The 7122-nt window shown below is 37.8% G+C and overlaps 1 non-coding gene across 1 annotated transcript; it reads right to left on the reverse strand.

Moving 5' to 3' along the window:
• Window positions 1-4346: 4346 nt before the first annotated feature.
• On the reverse strand, window positions 4347-4486 carry LOC133859003 (small nucleolar RNA Z247). The gene has a single exon (XR_009898671.1). It is a non-coding gene; the product is annotated as a small nucleolar RNA Z247 (small nucleolar RNA).
• Window positions 4487-7122: the final 2636 nt, after the last annotated feature.

Below are 7122 nucleotides of genomic sequence, written 5' to 3' on the forward strand. Positions count from 1 at the left end.
CGGGGAGAAACCGTCGATCATACTAGGACACTTAGGGATTTGTTTGCACCCGTTGCAACAAATTCTCCTTCATGTATAGTGTTACCCCCAACCAATGCCACTCACTTTGACCTCAAGCCTCATGCCATCCAACTCTTACCCGCATTCCATGGCTTGGACCTCGAAAATCCTTATAGCCATGTGAAAAAATTCAAAGACATCTGTGCCAACTTCAAATTTCAAAATTTTTCTGAAGAGTCTATGCATCTTCGGCTTTTTCCTTTCTCACTCCATGATAGAGCCAAGGCATGGTTGGATTCAAACATGCCTGGTTCCATCACTTCTTGGGAGAACTTGCTAAACAAGTTTTACAACAAATTCTTCCCCATGTCCAAAGTCAATGAGTGTAGGAAGGAGATAAGCTCATTTACTCAAGAAGAAGATGAGAAATTTTCTGAACAAATCTACACCGAGAAGCAACAAAAATCCCCCAATCTATAGTTGTTCGGCCAACAACATCTACTCCTCAATGTTTTCACTGAAATTCCTCAACAAACATCTGAAAATCACAACTAACAGCAACCCTTGAATCACCCAATCCATAATTTCAAACCCCATAAGTGATAAGTCTTGAATTGTTTGATTCAAAACTCCTTTATTTGCATTTGTTAGACCTAGTTCGTATTGTATATATAACGTTTTGTCGTAGTTTTTGTGTTTTATCTTATTTTCAGGTTTTAGTTGAAATCTAATTCAAAACACTTGAATTAGACCTGAAAATACATCAAGAGTACTTTAGTCATTTTCCTGCAAGTTGAAGAATCGTCCAAGACAATTCGATCGATCTACTATTTGTATAGCCAATAATTCGATCGATCGACTTTTCGATCGATCGACATATTTTCGATCGATCGACTTCGCATCTTCCAGAAAATCAGATATTTCCAGATCTTTGCATTCTTTATGCAATTCAAATCATAAGTTGGATTTTGTGGACAGAAATGGACGCCGACCAGCTCTGTTTGTGCGGCTAGGATTAACTCTTGATGGGTATTTGTGAATCCAATTCTCTATATATATGAGATTAGGGTTTTAGGTTAGAACATGCATCTTTTAGGGTTTATTCGGATTTGCTCAGGTGTATCACTTCAATTTCTTGAATTTTCATTTACTTAGATGCTACTCTCTGGACCGAAATCCAGAGAGTTTGTTTCCTTGTTGTTTTTCCTTTGTTCTTCATATTCTAGTTAGTTTTCTTCTTCCTCTTTTGTAATCCGAATTTCTTTAAGTTTAATATATTTGATTTCAATTCATTTCTCCTTGTTCCTTTACTGTTTTCATTCATTTCCATCCTTAGATTAGTTTCAATTCATGTCTAGCTAATTTAGTCTTAGGGTTTGATCCAAATCCAATCCAAAAACCAAGAAGTGTTCTTGAGGTTTTTAGGGTTCTCTTTAGATGTTTGATGATTGCTAAGGGCTAGAGAATATCAAAACTCATGCTAAAAGGTTTTGATATCAATATTCCAATCCAATTATTCATGAAAAATAGATTAACTTGTCTATGAGTTTTTCTTGAAAGTCTTGAGTAAAACCAACATTCTTGGAAACAAGAATGATGTCTTTTGCAATGATGCTATTTGACATGATGTATGATTTCTCATTAGAGTCACCTTATAGGGTATGCTAGGGAACACCAATCATTCCATCCCTTTGGTAGTTTAATTGTTTTTCAATTGTAGTTTAACTTTATGTGGAATGATTTGGTGTGAAACTAGATATTTTATCATTGTGGCCTAACTAGGGTTTTCATGTATTGTGTATACTTATTAGGATGTGTTATAGAGTAGTAAGCTAGGGAACATTAGTCACTCCACACCTTTGGTAGAGTAAATGTTTTTCAATTATAGTTTAATCTTTACGTGGAGTAGATTAATGTAAATCTAGGTGCTTTATGATTACGTCTTAACTAAAGTGTTTTCATGTCGAGGTCGTCGTAATGGTTGACGCCCATTACGCGCTCATATCAAGCATGTTAGGAAGGTCCATATAGACTTTAAGCATTTCATTGGTTGAGGATTGGATAGGATCAACACTCTAAGTTTTCTTTTAAGTTAATTTCATTTCCGCTTTCAATTCTTTACTCACTTGTTGTAGCTTCAATTCTACAACCTTTACTTTTATTTTTATTTCAAAGTTAAGTTAAATACGCTTTTTAAATATTCCATTACGCAAAACAACCAATAATCTCTGTGGTTCGATCACCCTTACTATAGTACAGTCGATACGTACTATTGCGAGTGGTTCAAATATATAAATTTAAAATCCACGTGTAGCAGGTTAGTCCCGAGCTATACCAATAAGCTAATCAGGAAAACTATTTAGTTTCTCTACCAAAAAATAAACCCATAAACTCAAAACCCCCAATTGGTTCTAACAATAGATCAAAGGAAGATTCAAGCAAAAATCAAAGAAAAGAAAAGATGTGTCTCACCGCAAATCGGCTCTGGTTTGTCGGAGAACTCGCCGGAAAACTGTTCATAGAGGGTCGGGTTTCACGGGTCTCGGGTCGCGGATCACTGGGTCACGGGTTGCATTGGTTTCGGGTTACGAGTTCTCTCTCCCGGGTCATCTCTGGTTCACGGGCTCACCGGAGATCGCGTCACCGACGTTCTCTGGTCTCGTCGGTGCCACCCACTGGAGGATCGGGCTCCATCTCCCTCAACTCTCCCGATCTCACTCTCAATCTCTCGGCTCTCTCGGTCTCATCTCTCTGCTCTCAACTAACTCTCTGATCTCCCTCTCAATCTCTCGATCTCACTCTCTCGTCTCTCTCTCTGTTTGGTTTAAAGGAATGAAAGAACAAGAAAGAAGAACCGGGAAGAAAGAAGAAGAAAAGGAGATGGGCGTGCAAAAGGGTGCTGTGCGGGTGAGGAAGAGAAGAAAGAAAAGAGAAAAAGAACAAAAAGAATGGGATAAGATGAGGGACACGTGGTGTGACGTGAGTGGCTGGGAGAAGATGGCGAAATCTTCCACAGCCAACTAGGTAACTACACATGGCAAGGGTGTGATTTCCTTATTTTTTTTAAACCCCTAACTATTATTAATTATACTAGGACCCCCAAATCTATTAATCCTGTCATTTAATATTTAATATCTAACCCCAATTTAATTTTATTAACACATTGGTTAATGTGATTAATAATTTATTCAACTGGGACCTACTATAAATTATTCATCTTAACACCATGGTATTTTATTTTCATAATATAAATATTGATCACATCTATTTAATAATCATAATCTTATTAGTTGCTAAACTTCTTATTAATTTCTCGGTCTTTACAGAAACAACCAAGTAAACTTGCTAAAAGTATCGATGAACGAAACATAATATCTATTTCCATTGATTGAAAGAACTGGGGAAGGACCCCAAACATCCGAATAAATTAACTCTAAAGGAGTACTAAAAACTGAATTTGAAACATAAAAAGGTTGCTGATGTCCTTTGGCAAGCTGACAGGCCGAGCAAGGAGTAGCTTTATTTGCTGAATCCGGAAAACGAAAAGTAGAAAGAACACGCTGGACAGTTTGAAGGGCAGGATGTCCTAATCGCCCGTGCCAATTGTCTACTGAAGTTCGCACACCAAGAAGAGCATGCTTTATTGACTGAGATGAAAGGTTCGGGTGTTGGAGTTGATAGAGACCATCCTTAAGAGGGCCTTGATGCAGAAGACTCTGTGTGTCGCAATCCTTAATCAAAAAATGAGTAGAATGAAATTCAAAAAAGACGTTATTATCATGGGCAAATTTACTAACAGACAGTAGATTTTTGCATATATCCGGAACAAGAAGAAGATTTTGTAGTAAGAATCGAGTACGAGAAATAGATAGAGTGGCTGAACCTTTGTGAGTTATAGACAAACCTGAACCATTGCCAACACGAATCTTGTCTGCTCCAGTATACTCCTCGGAAGACACGTTGAGATTATTCATCTCATTGGTGACATGATGCGTGGCTCCAGTATCGGGATACCAATTGTCATGAAAAATGAGATTCGGTGAGGAGTAAAAGTCCTGAGGATTGGTGGAGAGCTCACCCTGGAAGTCTTGATCAAAACGGTGATAGCACCGTATGGCAGTGTGGCCGTGTTTACCACATACTTGACAAGTGTGTCGAGGATGTGGTATTGGTGAAAGAAGAGCCACGGCCACGGCCATTTGAAGGGTGTCCACATCCTCGATTTCCACCACGATAGTTGTTTCCACGGCCACGGAAACCTCGACCACGACCATCCTGATATCGAGAAGTAAAGTTTGCAGAAGGTTGAACGATGTCTACAGTGGGGAGATGTTGTTCCAACCTAAGTTCATAGGCTAATAGATGACCATAGATTTCCTCAAGAGAAAGAAGATCCACACAGGTGGTAATAGAAGTGACAAAAGGATCATATTCGGATCCCAACCCAGCAAGAATATATGACACAGTTTCAAAATCATTCAAAGGCTGACCAATAGCAGCCATGGTGTCACTCAAAAGTTTCATCTTCTGGAAATAATCAGTACCAGAAGAGTTACCTTTCTTGGATGTAGCAAGCTGGTAATGAACTTGCATCATCTGAGCTCGTGATTGGGAGGTGAACATCTTCTCCAAGGACATCCACAAGGCACGAGACGTAGCACACCCAACTGCGTGGGAGACTAGGGGTTTGGAAAGAGTGGAAATTAGCACACTCAGAATAAGTTGATCCCGCTGGTACCAGGTGATGTAGTCGGGATTCAAGATGGAAACAAGAGCACCATCTGCATTGATGGGATTCAGAATAGTCTGCGGAGGGGAAACAGAGGTTCCATTAACAAAAACATGGGCATCTTGGCCTTGGAGATAGGCATCAACCTGAGTTTTCCAGGAGATGAAGTTGGATTTGGTGAGCTTAATGTGCAGCGACGGATTCATGTGAGGAACCGTGAGGAGAACAGGAGCAGACGTCGGTGGGGTGGAATCCTTAGAAGGCGTAGTGGGTTCAGGGGTCGACATCGCAGCAATAGGGGAAAAAAATGGAGAAAACGAAACAGGAAACAAATAAACAAGAGCTATACGATGTTAGTCAATATAATAGCTCTGATACCTCAATATAACAATTACAATTTCTGTGTAAAACCTCTTTTGTTCTTTACCACTGAACGTGGTTTATATTCATATATATAGGAAATACAAGCACAATCCTTATAGGAGATTAACTCTACATCCGTATAGGGGATTAACTCTACACGCGTTGTTGTCAAGGTGATAGCAACCTAATAGAACATTAAGATACTATCCTAATGAAACTCTATAGCTATGATAGCTGATCAGATATACAACCGAGATATACTGTTAGTATAGAACTACAATCAAACATAAACTCTAAGTAAGACTCTTGATAAATACAAAGCTACTTTGATAACTATAGAACGTGATAGATATCACTTAGGATATATCTGCTTTAACATGGATGAGTGCCTCATTTCATCATTTGACGCACAAGTTCGAGTCATCGTAACTACAAGTATGCTGTTAAAATCATTTATCCAATAAAAACATCAAAACCAACATTTTGCCGATGATAGGTTTTAAACCCCTGCTCTACAGGTTAGCGAGAAACTGTTAAACCACGACAAGTCCTGTCTCTGGTAGTGGCTGACAAAATCGGCCCTGTGCGAGACCGCATTGCAGACGTCTATCACCTTCATGACGTGGTCGAGGAATTCATGGACAAGAATATAATTTTTTTTTTTTTTAGGTGTAAATCCAAAAATGAAACGGCGTAGTTTTTAGGCTAAGTTGTCGATGCTTACGTGGACAAATGGTGACTAAGCCAAACGGAGTTTGCAAAATTGGATGGAAAAGTGACAGAAGGGTTCAATTCAAAAACGAGAAAAAAATTAAGGAGTCAATGTTGAAAATTAAAAAGTAAGGGACCATTTTCAAATCACGCTCCAACTCAGGGATCTATTATACATTTATCATTTTTAAATAATTTTTGTAATTTTGATGACAATTAGGATTGTTTTAACAGATCACAAACATCTTGTCTTTTGCCTACGTTGAAAAGATAATTAATTTACATAGAGTGGGTAGATTATAAAAAAGTTCATGAGCGTTAAGTTTTATATTAATAATGTATTAGGTGAAATTAAGCTTTATAAATAATTTTAAGTAACTCCAATTAATTATAATTTGATTAGTCATTTTAAAATGATATAAATTAAAAAGAAATATTGGGTAAGACATGTGATTTTTGTAAAGACATATATATGGTAGGAGTGTACATGCAGTCAGATATTAATCGTCTGTATCCGTTATCTGCAACTATCCACTAGACACACATGCAAATGCAGATGCAATTAGCAGAAATCATTATCTACACATGCGTATAGCAATTTTAATTTATGCAGATCAACATATCCTTCATATGTACTATATATATTTTTAAATATTTCTTTATATATTCACACTTGGGGTTTTTTTTTTTTTTTTTTAAGATGAATAAAAGCTTTCATTGAACAACAAAACAAAACAACCCTCCAGTAAAAACTGGAACTCAATCCAACAGACACGGATTACACCTTCAACACAATCAGCAAGCAAAACAACCCTGGGCAAAATACAAACCCAATCAAACAGAACCTCAAAAAGAGGAACAACATGACAACAAAAGCAAGCTAAAAATAAAACAGAGGCTATCTGTTACATTCTTCAGCTCAAACTTAAACCTGGACCCGCAAGAAAATAATACCCCCATTGCCATCAGCTTCGAACACAACTCCTCTGTAATCAAAACAGCTGAAAACTGTATTCAAAAACCAACACAAATGGAACAAAGACTATAAGCCCTCCACTTCTCAGCATTAGAAAGATCCATAAATCCAGAAACAGCACCACAACAACAGCAGACAGCAGCTAAGACTATCCAGTCCCACTTGAAGACAGCATCAAATGCAAATTCCATCTATGCACAAGAGGTATGTGGTTTGACAGATTTTTAAATCTACCTTTAGCCAAGATCCGAGACCTAACTTCCCACAATATACAAGCCACAATAGCCTCTTCAGATTTGGGAGTATTCCCATGTTGAAGATCATTTCTATGTCTCCAAAAATG

Source organism: Alnus glutinosa, chromosome 1, assembly GCF_958979055.1.
Source record: "Alnus glutinosa chromosome 1, dhAlnGlut1.1, whole genome shotgun sequence".
NCBI lineage: Eukaryota > Viridiplantae > Streptophyta > Magnoliopsida > Fagales > Betulaceae > Alnus > Alnus glutinosa.